Source organism: Triturus cristatus, chromosome 10, assembly GCF_964204655.1.
Source record: "Triturus cristatus chromosome 10, aTriCri1.1, whole genome shotgun sequence".
Lineage (NCBI taxonomy): Eukaryota > Metazoa > Chordata > Amphibia > Caudata > Salamandridae > Triturus > Triturus cristatus.
In genome coordinates this window covers 129,102,176-129,117,352 of record NC_140593.1, presented here as the reverse complement: position 1 = coordinate 129,117,352, position 15,177 = coordinate 129,102,176, and positions in this window count along the sequence as shown.

Below are 15,177 nucleotides of genomic sequence, written 5' to 3'. Positions count from 1 at the left end.
TATTTCTAGGGGCAGATGTTTCCCTAGATGATGATTTCTGCGCTACTTTCTTCTTAAATAAATTAGGGAGGGTTTGTGAGGCATGTTTCATTCTCTTGTTCACCTATCCTGAGACCCCTTTGTGAGGGCTTTTTTTTTTGCCAATAATGGATTCAACCTCTTCTATCATCAAATCTATTTAGTTTAGAGTTCACTTTCTGGATTCCTTTGTCACCTTGCATTGGTTGGTAACTCCTTGAGCAGGTTCAATAGCTTTATGTTTCCCCATGTCAAGAAGAAAAATAATCACAAATAAAGCAAATAACAATAAGTGACATAAGATGTTTATCCGTGACTAGATAGAGGGTGTAGTTAGAAGATTATGGGAACAAAGGTAAGGGGAGGCCACAAGATACTTAGTTATGATTGTCCACCAACTGGAATCTAAGCGGCCAGGCTACTGATCCAATAAAACGTCTAGGACTAGTACCTCTGTGCCATCCGGTTTCAATAAGTCCTTAGTTCAATAAGGGCCACTTAAGATCTAGTTCTATTCTTCCTAGAGGAGAGGAGAAGCTTGCTCTTGGTAATAAGCACGCACTGTAATAAACTCATCAGAAATACTGAAGATTGTAGAAGTTAAACTCCCAAATTAGAATGCAACAGCACCTTCAGCCATACAGCGGTGGGGGGGCCCAGCCTCCTCGATCTCTGAAGGGCCCACCCTTGGCCCAGGATTATCCCAGGCGCGCACCACGTTGCAGGATGTAGAATGCACTTAATAGTGCTCCCTGTGCGATGGTGCTTGGGCCCTCCTCCTCAGCATCCCAGGGCTCAAGTCGGGGTACCACGCGGGTGGACGGCGTCCCCCCACTTATTTTACCGGGAGCTTGATAACTGGAGCAAATGGAGCCACACATTCACTCTTTGGCCTCTCTGGGGCGAGATCGGAGCCCATTCAGAACGCTGCTTACACGCTGGCTTCTTTGATGCAATCGCATCTAAGGGGTGAGCAAGGGTAGGCAATAAGTCTGATGGTGCAAGCCACCTTTCATGACGTCACTTCCGGTCGTGACGTCAGTGTCCCCCCACTTCTTTTTTTAGGTCTCGCCTGGCATAGACTGCGCAGACATGTGCAGTCTCGCTGGCGAGATTTAATGATTCAGAGGAGATTTCTCTAGTGGGCTTTAAGCCCCGCCCCTCTTTTCCATTGGCCGGAGTCACCGTTTATGCTAAACGGTGGCCAGCCATTGGAAAAGAGCGTTTAGTGAAAAAAGCTTTTCTCTTTTAGAGCTGTCCCAGTTGGACTGGCTCGGTTCCTTTACGTCTGTGGTAAAAGCTTTTCTTATCTTTATGGGGCCATGTGTTTCAAACATATGGCCCAATAAAGACAAGAAAGCTTTCGTAAAGGACGAAAGTGAAAGCGGACTGGGGAGCAGTGGGGGCTCTGCAGGCGCCTGTGCGGGAGGGAGGGCGGGTCATCGGAGGGACAGATCACTTGTTTATCTTGAATGAAGGGCGCATCGGTTTTTTTAGGTCTCGGCTAGCGTAGGCTGCGAGAGACATGCGCAGTCTCGCTGGCGAGATTTAATGATTTAGAGGAGATTTCTCTAGTGGGCTTTAAGCCCCGCCCCTCTTTTCCATTGGCTGGCGTCACCGTTTATACTAAACGGTGGCTAGCCATTGGAAAAGAGCGTCTAGTGACGTACACTTTTCTCTTTTAGAGCCGTCCCAGTTGGACTGGCTCGGTTCCTTTATGTTTGTGGTAAAAGCTTTTCTTATCTTTATGGGGCCATGTTCAAACATATGGGCCCATAAAGACAAGAAAGCTTTCGTAAAGGACGAAAGTGAAAGCGGACTGGGGAGCAGTGGGGGCTCTGCAGGCGCCTCTGTGGGAGGGAGGGAGGGTCATCGGAGGGACAGATCACTTTTTTATTCAACTTCCGTCAGAAGCTCAGGCAGCCGCTGCTGAACACTCATAGGCCACTGTGAGCTCTCGTCTCTCAGTGTCTCAGCCCGCCGCTGTACAGCACTCTCAGGCCATTGTAATTAGCACACACAATAGAGACCCTCTAATGAACCTTCTTTTTCTGTGCATTTTTTCCCTGCCCAGGCTCCCACAACTTCACGTCTCAGTGTTTGAGGCGCTCTTCTGTATCACCTCAAACGCGGGGGTTTTAAGTTTGTGAGAACATAAACGCCGAGCACAGTGGAGCAGCGAGCCGAGGCAGGGGTAAAGCTGCCGCCCCCTCGCCGCTCGCGCGGAGCCTGCCCTGGGCTGGGAGGAGACAGCGGGGCTGTTGCGGAAGTGGGGGAGGCGGCGGCTGGGAGCTCCCCGCCCGGCTGCTAATTTATGCTGCGCTGCTGCTGGGGCCAGAGGAGGATCCAGGGCGGCACACGGCACCGGGGCAGAGCAGGCACCGACCGTCGGCAGCCACAGCCCCAGAGCGGCGCAGGGACAGGCACGCCCGAACAAAGGAGGCGCCGAGAGCGGATCTCGGGAACTGCCTCCGTGCCCGGCCCTACCCCCTCCTCCGGCGGCAGGGAGATGCCAATCGCCGACTCCGTGCAGTCCCCCGAGCCGTGCCTCTACCCAGGCTGCGCCCTGGGGCTCCTCCCGAGCCGCGCCGCAGGGAGTCCCTCAAGCAGCATTCCGGGGGATCCCCGGGGTCCAGCGGGCTGGAGCACACCCCGCCGCCCTGGCCGGAGCACGGGCAGGCCACGAGCAGGGAGCCCGGGATGCGGTCGCCTGAGTCCCCTCTACCCCCGCAGCAGGACGGCACGTCTTTCTTGCCCCCCTCGGGGTCCTATTTCCACTCCTTCTTGCCAGGGTCCTCGCCGCCCTTCCTCTTACCCCTCATGGAGCCCCCCAGGACCCGCTCCCGGTCCCGCTCCGGATTCCTGCTCAGTCTATAGCAAGGTGTTCAGCAGCACCCTGGGGGTACCCACTACCAGCCGGGGGCAAGCCTAGAGGGGGCAGGGAGCTCCCATCACTACCAGCACCAACATCAACAGCACCACCAACAGCAGCACCACCTGCCTCATCAGCACCACCAACAGCACCATCTGCAATACCCTCCCCAGCATCACCTCAGGGCACAGCCGTCAGGTAAGGCTGCAGGGCACTGGCCCTATAAATTACTGTGCTTCTTTATTGGGACGCTGGTGACAATTGTAAAGTATTGTTTGCGTTCGGTAGGTATTTCGCCTGCACAGTCATGTTGTAAGAGATCAGTTCTTAGTCGGAGGTAAGGGGTGCGCTGTTGAATATTGACTCAGAAGTTAGTTTTACCCGAAAATGTGTGGTTGCTGTCCAAAAACATTCATTAAACTCAGTGGTCCCATAAGACACTGGCTTGACTCCAAGCCTAGGTGTGAGACTCATGAATGCAAAAGAGTGACTGCTGCAAGTGTGAGACTCACATCGACTGCTCCAGGGTGTGGGACTCACATTAAATGCCAAGACTTAATTTGCCTCCAGTGTGGGAAAACCTTGAGGTGTTTACTGGTTGTCTGTGTGCCAACCCCACTTGAAGCGCTGCTTGACAGCTTTCTTTTTTTAACTACAGCGTTAATGGTTGAAAAATTATTTTTTTAACTTTCTGCTTAACCATGATTCACTCAAGACCAGATGGCATCCACCCTCCTTTTCTACAGAACATTCTTACCATTGGGTGTTCCCAAATGTTGACAAGCATGCTTCAGGTCCGTGCATGCTAGTAACACTCAAACGCAAGAGCTGTGTTTTAGGGGTAACATGCGGTAACCTACATGCACAAAGGGGGGTTTTCTTTAGGCTGTGTGTAGTATTGGCACGTGCTCACCGCATGTTGTTTATTTTTTTGACAGCGCTGCTGGACAGGACGTGGTGCAGCCCAGGCTCTCCGGGAGGGGGAGTGAGGAGTAACGGGGCGGGAAAATCTGAAGTACGTTTTGGGATTGGGAAATACATGACGCACCTACATCTTTTTCCTCTAAGCGGATGCCAGGTACATGGAAGGTGCAGTGGGTTCAGCGTTAGTTTTTAAATTGACAGTTCTGGCGAATTCGTCAAGGCGCCTATAACATCAGCGGGTAAAATAGTCCACATCAGAGCGACGACAGTATAAGAGTTGGGCAGCAAAGAGCATGATGGACAGTCAAGAGTGCTTCAGATGGGGCAAGCCAGGGAGATGTGAGGCAGCAGTAAATGTTAATGGACCTAGGCAGGCTCCTCCAAGCACAGACCAAGGGTTTTGAGACACTTTAATAACGGAGATGATGACATTGTTGCTGTGAATTACTGTTTTTTTTTTTTAAATATAAAAATGGCTAGATCGTTGCAAAATGCATTGCATTGAAAATGCAATAAGTCTCGCCTTTTATTAGGTTAAAGCCATTTGCTTTGCTACACAATACCATTAGCAAAGCAAATGGCTTTAACTTAATCAAAGGCGAGACCTGTTGCATTTTCAATGCTTGTTAGGACTTGTGCCCTGAGTATAGGACAGAGAGTCCCTGGCGGTTCAAACACAGCAGAGCGTCCCATGCTGCAGGATGTAGAATGCGCTTAAACGCCCTATCCGGCGTCGATGGTCCCTGGTTCTCAGTGGCCCATAAAAGTATGATACAGGTAGTCCCTGGCAATCCAAACACAACAGATAGCCTTCATGTTGCCGGATACAGAATGCACTTATAAACGCTGCTCAGCATCGATGGTCCTTGGGCAAAACTTTCCCTGCTGCGGGATGGAGAATGCGCTTAAAAGCACTCGCTAAAATCGATGGTCCCTGGGCCCTCTTCCTCCTCAACTGATCAGAGTAGTATGGGACACGGAGTCCCTGATGGCCCAAATACAGCAGTGCTTAAAAGCACTCCCCGGTGTTGATGGTCCCTGGGCCCTCCTCCTCAGCTGCCCGGGGCAGTATGGGACAGGTAGTCTTAGGTGCCCCAAACACAGCAGATCGTGTATGCTTCAATTATCATGCAATTCAAAATATATCAAGTCATATAATTCAGAGGACTAAACAGCATGGGATCGCTTCAAAAGTGGAAGACTAAGGAAAGTCAATCCTCTCTCTGAGAGAGTCCTCTGAATCTCCTGCGCTGCTCTGCTCAAGTCTAAATCTCAGCCTATGTCTAGTCAAATCTGCACTATATTAAAACATAACGTCTGCATCTTATACACCAACACGCAGTTCTCATAAGGCTGTAAAACAGATGATAGCAAGATGATACAATTATGTGCTTGACAGGTTCTCAAGGTTTTCTCACTAATAAGCTTCTCTCTGCGTCCTTCAGATGACATTATCTTTAACAAAGTAAGGTAAGTGCACTAGGCTACCGACAAGAGGCGTCTTCTTGAATGTGTTATTCATTAAACGTTCCACGATTATCACAAAGAAAAGAAAACATTTCTTCACATAGAAAGAAGGAAACAGAACATTGCATTAAGAAATTTGAACCTAGAAATAAAATGTTCACGTGCCACAAAGCAAAGATGGCAGCCAACGTTAGCCATTTTGAAATTCAGACCCACATTAGCTATTGTCAATAATCCATCTAAACATGAATAAACCTGCTTTCTCTTTTACAAATATCAATGACGTCTCTTGGCGTCAATGTTGTGTTAATGAAAAACATTTTAAAAATGTTTAAAATACAAATTTTCCCTCCAGTGATTCTGAGAATCACCACAAATCACACTTTTACTGAGTTGAGATCTTCCATTTCACAGAAGTTATTGATTTTTCAGCTTGCGTCTGGACACCTCCAACCCTTTCAGCTGACAATATACTTTGTTTTGAATGCCTTCCATCTAAAATTCTTCATGTTTCCTCTGTCTTCCTCTTGATGCTGGCAGCTGCTTTTCTCCCTTGCAGCTTGACGAACCGTTTGCCAAAATCATGTTAATCCCTTGTCTAAAAAAAAATGCATATCACACAAACAAATAGTATTAGTATCGAGGTTATAAAAGTTTAAGAATTCCTGCCCCAATACCACTAAACAACTTGCCAGTCTATGAAAATCCCTTCCCTATTGCTTCCAAGGCACCTGTCTCCTCTAAATCCTGCACCTTGTTGGAGATCCTTCATGCTAATTATGAACAGATTATTCAGTTTACTTGTTTCATGTATGTACGTGCAGCATTGATGAATGCGAAGCATGTGGCAGAGTCCGTCCTCTTTTACCAATAAGATGTCTAAAGCAAGCCTATTCTGCAAAACCATGGCTCTTAAGACGATAAGCTCTATGTTTATAGTGGTCAAAACACCAGCAGTGTTTGAGGGATGTAAGCAAATTAGGGGGTTTCACCAAATGGGACTTGTTGGGACTAGAGACGCTGGGAGACATATGGAGAGGGGGAGCATACATTAGTTTTACTGTTTTGCAAACAGAATATGATTTGGGGAAGTGGGAATGGCTCAGATACTGCCAACTAGGCCACGCCTTGCGGAAATACTTAATAGAGGGTGACGCACTGGAGGTCTCCTCACCTCTGGAAGATAGGATCCTGACAGAGCACCTGCAGGTTAAAACAGTTTCCCTTTTTTATAAAACACATAGCAAACTATGCCCCAGACCCTCTGGGCACTCTGAGAGCTACTTGGGAGCAAGATGTAGGTCCCTTGAAAGCAGAGGAATGGATAGAGGTGCTCCAGAGCCCGAGGGAAGCTGCAATACGGGCACGATTCAGGCTTATACAATTTAAAAGTGGTGCACAGGGTATATTACTCCAGGACTGTGCTGTACTGAATAGGAAGATGTAGACATACACAGTGTCACAGGGATGTGGGTTAGAAGGTACCTTTTACCATCTTATATGGGCCTGTCCGATCCTACAGGTGTACTGGCGGACCATTGCTGATAACATAAAAATGGTTCCTGCTGGCAACCTCCCGGAGATGAGGACTGGCTGAGACACATAAAGCAATAGCTGGCATTGGCGACGGTGGTAGCGAAAATGAATGTGGCAAGAAAATGGGGGGCAGTCACTGTCCCGACATTGGATGAGTGGGTTAAATATCTAGATTGGTGTTGGCAAGCAGAAAGTGTGATATATAAGAGCAGAGGGTGACCCAAAAAAGGGAGAAAATCTGGGGTGCCTGGCAGACTTACCGAGGACTGTAATATAGACTATGCAAAATAATAGGTTCTTTTTTCTTTCTCTTCCTTATCCTTTTGCCTTATGATTAAAGTCAAATGTAAAGTGAACCGAATGTTAATTGTAAAACGGAATATAGCACTGATATGTATACTCCATGTTTTACTACCATCACATAAGTATCAATAAAAGGAGTTAAAAAAAATAGTAGCTAAACAATTTACCAAAATAGACAGCTTTCCAAAATTGTTAAATCATTTAAAAATACACCTACAGAAAAGTATCATAGTTCCAAATATATCTCCTACTACTTGTGAAGTACTAAGTTTTGCGATTCCAGGAGCCACTACTCTCTTATCATCTGTGTCATCCACACGATACACTTTTGGAAACACTAAAGCTAAATGTAGGAAAGTAAGATCTGCTTTTATGGTTAACCCCACTTTTTGCATGGTGCTAAGCTGTTTTTGACTAGTCTGACTGGGATCCTGCTAAGCAGGACCCCAGTCTCTCTGCTTTTGCCCTTAAATTGTTCTGTTCAGTACTTAGGTACATCCCATATAGGATACTGGTGTACCCTTATCAGTCCCTATTATATGGTACTAGGGTACCCAGGGCATAGGTACCCCAGAGGTCCCCAATGGGCTGAAGCATGTATTATGCCACCCATGGGAGACCATTCAAACTCTATCTACAGGCCTGCCATTGCAGCTTCTGTAAGCTGGTGCTTGCACCACTTACGAAAGATATAGGTTTCCTATATCTAGGGTCACTGCACTTAAAACCTATAAGTCACCCCTATAGCAGGCCTTTGCAATCCTGAAGGAAAGGTGCTTGGTTCTAAGTGTGAGGGTAATTACGCGATGACCATCTCAAAATCGTCTGCAACAAATACTATCATGTTTGGTATCAAACATGTTGGAATCATACCCCCACACCATAAACGGTGTGGGAGGTATGATTCCAAGAACTGGAAGAGCACCCCTTTATGCTCTCAGTGCTCCTGGTACTAGTGTTCTAGACCTGGACAGAACAACATGGCTTCTGCCGACTAGAGACACGATTCTGCCCTCTTGCTGCTGAGCCAAGCTCGAACAGGGGAAGGCAGAACAATAGGTATCCTGTTACAGGGAGGTGTGACCACCTCTAAAACAGGATTTAGTGTATTGGGGACGGGTGGGTGCCCGTGCCAGTGCCACTTAGTCTCCCCATCAGGGGCACATTTGGTGTCCCCTTGCATAGTCCAGTTCAAACCAGCTTTGGGAGCCGTTGGCTCCCGCTCTGGTGGGAAACTGGAGATAGGACATGGGAGAAACCTCCCCCCTGTCCAAACCCTACCCTGGGAGGGTCCCCTGAATCATCCCTTTCCTTAGGGTAATTAAGGGCTTACCTGTGGGTGGGTCCCTAGATTCGTCGTGGGACACGATTCAACTTAGACACCACTTCAACTTCTACCGTCTGGGCACTCTGGACTTCGTTTGGGCTAGACTTAGTCCCCCTTTCAGTCTGTTGCCTCATCTGTGCCTGTGCACCAAACAGGAACCTTCCAAGGCCTGTGGGCATCCAAGACACTTGAAGGAATCTACCTTGAAGTGAAGGAGTCACTTCCGTGCATCTGCAGGCACTGCAACTAAGCTGACTTGTCTGCTGATCCTGAGCTCCTACGGACTCCGAAAGGTTCAACAACACAGGTGGTGGTTCTCCACAGCTCTCGAGGCTTGCCAGGCCCTCTCACCAAGTTTTAGGCCACTATCCCTCATGGGAGCCACAGGAACCAAACAACTGTGCACCGCATCGACTTGCTGTTGCAAAGGCTTGTTGGCGTCCTTTCACCAAGACCTTCGGGCTCCAAGTGGCCCAAACCTCAAGCATCTTCAGTGACCAGAATCTTCATCCACACCGCATTGCTTGTACCGTGGTCTGCATCTTTTGGTGAGCTGCTCGAGGTCCTCTTCCAACTCCAGTGCCTCCGGCCTGTAGGTCCTGTTGAGGGTCACCTTTGTTTCTTTTGGGCTCCCCTGGTTGCTCGGCCATTCCCTGACTCTCCTGCTTGTGGTGAGCCCCCTGGACCTTGCTGGTCATGACATTGCACCTTCTTCGACATCCACGTTGTTTTCAGTTGCCAAGGCTTGTTGCTGCTTCCGATGGTCACCAACCCCTCAGCACTTGACATCCCATGTGGGACACCTTGTGCATGGCTCCTGGTCTTCCTCAGCATCGCCTGCTCCTCACAGCTGCAGAGTCAAGGTCACCGTCAACTCTCCTGTAACACATGACATCAGTGGTCATTCGTCTTCCGGGTCTCCATGTCACTCCTGAGTGACATAGACTCTGTCCCCTCTGCTTGCAGGTACTTCTCATCCTAAATCCACCTTCGGATTCCACCAGACACTTTCTCCTTCTCCAGCAGCGGCACTTTCCTGAAGTCCTCCATTGGGTTTGACGGTGGTTTCCGACACCACTTCACACCTATACACCCGGCTTCCCCTGGTATTAGGGTATCCACGGGTGTGGTGGCTCTCTAACCTTCTGTCTTCCACGGGGTTTGTTCAGGGTCCACTTGGAAGGGTCCTTAATCTTTAAAATTGCAACTGTGACTTACATGTTGATTTGTATGTAGAACACAGTCGTGTTTCCACACTGCACACGATCTCCGTGGGGCTCCTAGTCTCTCACCTTGGGTGGTTCCTTGGGTCCCCAGCACATCTAAGTCCTCTGGATATTGTCTTGACACGAGTCGTGGTTCTTATATCACTTTCTTAGTATATGGTTGGGTACCCCCACTGTGTATTCTGTGCTATTTACTTGATTTCTATGCAAAGTATGGTGTGCATTGTGTTTATCTCCGGGTAGGAGATATCTAAACGTGTTAGAGAGTATTATATAATAAATAAATATTTTAATAAATACCTTGTGAGGTTCTTTTTCATTTAATCTATACTATAATATTGCATTCTGGTAAAATAAGCTGCTTTACACTCCTTCTGGACTAAGCCTGAAGGCTGCTCTCCACAGCTACCACTTAGAGAGCTTTCTAAGGTTGTCTAAGACCTCTTAAATCACCATAAGGGTTGTCTGGACTGGTGCAGATTGCCTACTTGCATTAGTGGACATCATATACCAGGCCAGCCTCTCATACTAAATAACAGCTACTTATCCAATTTCGCAGAAGCTGAAAATAAGTGTTTTTCTTGTAAACATAATAAACCCCTCTAATAACACGTTCTTTCCGTGATAAAACCTGTTCGCCCATAACTCTGAACCAAAATACATGATCACTTCAACCCACTATCTCTGGTCTCTGAATCTGATTTGCCTCTCACCATACACAAATGTACCATCCATCACAAATTCAGGCTAAGTTTCAGATATATTCCTAACTCCCTTAGTGTTCCTTCTTCCTTTTCCCAACCAATTCTTTTTCCTTTCTTTACTCTTTTCTCAGGATTTGTCCTTCTTTCATTCAATTCTCCTATATAGTCTTTTTCAGCCCTATCCACCTTACATGAAGCATTAAAATCAATCGGGTTAGTCACATTCATTTGTGTTATATGAATCATATATTGGTACATTTTCTCTACAGATTTCGCCCCTGAGTCCGGATTTAAAGACTTAAACATAGGCACATCATGTAAAGACATATAAAATAATACTCAAAATGATCTTGAGGATGAAACGAATTCATGATTATTCTGCAAATAGGGGAGCACATAAGAGGCAAATGACGATAGGTTACAACAGGTGCCATAGACTCACAACAATGCATATAAATACAACAGTCCTGGACACCCATGACTCGGGAATACTCATTGAGCAATCTAAATTAAACACTGTCTGAAAATTTCTCTTCAGAACCATCTTTGAGTAATATTTTTCATATTAAATCTTTGTTACTCATCTAAATAGGTCTGCTTAGATCTAGTCTCAGTTAAAACATGCTCGAGAGGAGAATTAAGACTTACCAGTAAGCCCACTAATAATATAACTATTGGTAATGCCAACACTACTAATGTAATTTTGCAACCCTTCTGTATAGTTTCTCTCAAGCCAGACCAAAAAGAAAAATCAAACATCTACTCGTTGACACTACTGTGCAAATCACCAAAACTTTCAGTTCTGTTCTCCTCAATGCCTTTCACTTCACTTTCTTTAAACTCTAGGATTTAGGAACCTACAACTTTGACTGGTTACCTAAACGGAAAGTCTACTCTTTTACTGGATACCTATGGGAACCTAATTTCTTCATCTGGATACCAAAGGTACAAAACATGAATCTTCAAATATACAGATGTATGTCACTTGAGTGCGTTCATTAATCAAAAATATTATACAATCTTTAGCTGTAGTAGAATTGTTCACAGATGTTTTTCAAAATCACTTAGTTGTCCTTCAGTTTCATAAGCTCTCAGATCAGGATTGCTTCTAATGAAGTAGGTCCACTCAGGAGCAGAATATGTTCAGTTTGGGACTCTTTCGGGTACATGCATCAAAATCAGAAATAGCGATTCCTAAATTGAGAATAATAAGGAATCGCAATTTAGAAATTGCTATCCGCAATGCATCAACCCGTCCATGCAAATTTACAGATTCGCTAAAAATCGCAAATGTGAAAAGCCATTCACCCAAAGAGACGCGCAAATTCCCAAAACACCTTTTGCGATTTCGCATTTTGGGAAATCGCTACATGCGTGTCGCATTGAAAGCATGCTGATGACATCACAACCAGGAAGTCATCCAGCCCATGCTTCATTCAGTGCCCAGAGAAAGTGAGAGGAGGAAGAAGAGTGCTGAAGCTGAGCTGCACATCACCCAAGTCTGCTTGCTGTTACTTCCTGTGCATCAGAATGGATAAGCCAACATCAGGGGAGAGTGCCACGCCCAGAAAGAGGAAACTGAAATATAGTGAAAGAGAACTTGGAAACCTCATTTAGGAGGTGTCCAAGAGCCATGACAAGCTCTTTGGAAAACTTTCACTCAAAGTGCCAGAGGCAGAAAAACGCAGGATATGGCTGCGTATAAAGAGCAAGGTAAATGCTGTGGGTGTCACACACCGCAGCATAGATGAGCTCAAGAAGAGGTGGTACGACCTGCGTAGCCGTGCCAAGGAGCGAATCGCTGAAAGGCTAAAGGAGGCAAGAAGCACAGGAGGGGGCCCATCTACGGCACCCGAAAACACAGCCCTGGAGGACCTGGTGGAGGTGACAATTCAGCCTGAGGCAGTGGTGGGAGTGACCGAGCTGGACACATCTGGCGCCGCTAGTACCACACAAGGTAAGATGCATGCAACCATACACTTCTAAGTACTGTCCAATTGTGCACATACCCCCAGGCCAACTCCAGTGTACAGGTCAGACTCCAGTCCACGTTTCCCCTCATACACCCAATGCATTATGGGAGTTGTAGGCATGTCAGTCAAGTGGGTATTCCAACACAACAATGGCAAGTAAAACACGCCAACACTGCATGGCAGTCAGGGATTGCAGTCAGTGATTTAATGCGAGCCAAGTATGCAAAATGTAACACTACATTAAGATTAACACAAATTAACATTGCACTGTTTCACATCACAGATGCAGCTGGGGTAGACTCGGAGGACAGTGAGTGCCTACACATCTCGGAGACTCCTGCTGAGACTGATGTGGAGACTCCAGTTGCCCCTGCGAGCACACCCCCCGTACCCACCAAACGCAAGTCCCTTCACTGCAGCCCATGGAATAAGAGCTGGCTCCTGCACCCACTCCAGCGGCCAGCCAGCCTCGTGTCAACACAACACCTCCACCACAGGCACAGGTCCAACGTGGACGGAGGCGCAGTTCAAGGGCCAGCATTGCTGCTCAGGAAGACCAAGCTCCAAATGTGTTTGGGGTCCTCGAGACCCAGATGTTGCGTGTGCAGCGCCTGCAAGCAAGACACATGGGCTCAATCCAGCTACAAATTTCTAAATTGTCAAAGAACATCAGCCTCATGACCGAGCGTGTGCGTGAACTAACCACAGCGGTTGTAGAGGGGAATAGGCAAACCAACTCAAGCATGCAGGAGCTCACCAGAGCAATGCTTGCGGGCCAAAGCACAAAGAGGAGAAGGCATCGCCAGAGCATGTTGCGCATGGTAGCCTACACCAGGTCCAACAACAAGCTCTGCAACACCACTGCGCTGATGACACAGCGCTCCGTGGCCATGCAAATTGATATGGACCATTATTGTGGGGATGTGGCCAGGGCCCTAGGATAAGTGACCACTGCCGTGGAACAGATCCAGGCCGGTACTGTTTGTGGCAGCAACTTAACAGGGGAGGAGGGGAGTGAGGAGGCATCCAGTCTTAGCAGCCTGTTGGTGCCATTGACCACTGCCAGGAGGCGCAGTTCCCACAGCACAACACCTTCAGTTGCATATCAGAGTGATGTAGCCGATGCAGGAGATAGGCGTTTGGGTGTGCGTAGCAGGAAGCACTAGGCAGACATGTCCTCCTTTGTTTGGCCATGGTGACGTAACCATGGTCAAAACCATTTTAGAGCTTGATATCCAGGGCATGGAACTGTTCATATTCTACTATGCAATCACAGTTCTATTTAGCAAAACTCTCTGTGTGGCTGCACATTACTACATGGGCTCATGTTAATAAATGCTTTTCTGTTCAACATTTAGGTGTCTGGTCTCATTATTACCTATCTCAGAAATATTGTTGTGTGATGTCTGCACGTCTCCTTTGCCCTTCTGCTGAGTTTGCCTCATGCGCTTGTCGGAGTTGTGCGGGTGGTTGGTTGTCCCCCTCAGACTCACTGTCGGACACATCGATGTGTATACTTCTCCTGGTGGCAATGTTGTGCAACATGGCACATGCAGCCACGATCCGGCAGCAGGTCTCTGGACGGTACTGCAACGCTCCACCAGTTTTGTGTAGAATGAGAAAGCAGCTTTTCAGTAGTCCAAACGTGCATTCAATCACATTCCGTGTACTGATGTGTGCTGCATTGTACCTCTGCTCATGTGGTGTGGCTGGGTTGAGGTATGGCGGCAATATGTAGTTCCGCATGGCATATGTGCTGTCACCTACAAAGTGGAAAGCAAAGGGTTAGCCACAGTTATGCATTGACATTCGTTAGATTTATTTAGGGAATAAGTATATGTGTGTACCAAGTAGATGTCCTTCGCCAAATTCACCCCTGAGCAGACGCGTGTGGATGCCACTGTGACGGAATATATAGGAGTCATGGGTGCTTCAGGGGAATTGCGCCACAATGTCTGATATGATGTGTTTTTTCATTGCACACTACTTGCACATTGAGTGAGTGATAGGATTTCCGGTTCCTGAAGATGTATCCATTAGCTGCTGGGGGACAGATAGGGATATGCGTACAATCTATGCAGCCGATCACATACGGGAACTGTGCTACCTGGTAGAAGTCCAGTTTTGTCTTATTCAAATCCTGTCGGATTGTGGGGAAGGTGATGTGGGTGTGGATCCTTGTCATCATGGCGTCAAGGAAGGTTTTGAAGAAACACGAGAGGGAGCTTTGTGATACCCCTCCAGCTACAGCTACTACCCTCTGGAAACTGCCTGAGGCAAGTAGGTGCAGGCAACATAGGACCTGTACATGTGCGGGGATAGCATGGGTCCTACGGGTCTGACGCTGCATTAGGCGTTCCAATTCTGCTATTAGGTGAATGATCATTGTACCGTTCAGCCTGTCCTTATCTTAGATTTCTTCTTCTGTTTGTCCCAGCAATGTGATGTGCACTCGGAAAATCCACTCCTGTATTCTCCTTCTGTGCTGGGCTGCTGCATGGATCCTCATCCTCCTCGCCATCACGTACAGTGCTGCCATTGTGAAAGGCTTCAGGGGCCTTCTGAGTCTGTTTAAATAGGTTTCTGAGTGGTTGCACCTGTGTGATTTTTTTTTTTACTTTACCACCTGATTGTGATTCCCCTTATTCTGCACTTGCAAAAATGCGAATTTCATGCGATTCGCTATTAGCGATTTTACATGCATTGAATTGCGATTCTTTAATAGCTAATCGCTATTTGCGGTCGCGTTTGAGGTAATCGCTAATAAGGATTCTCATTATTGGTTCTCAAAAAAATTGCGATTCCTTGTTTTTGCGGGGGAGGTTGT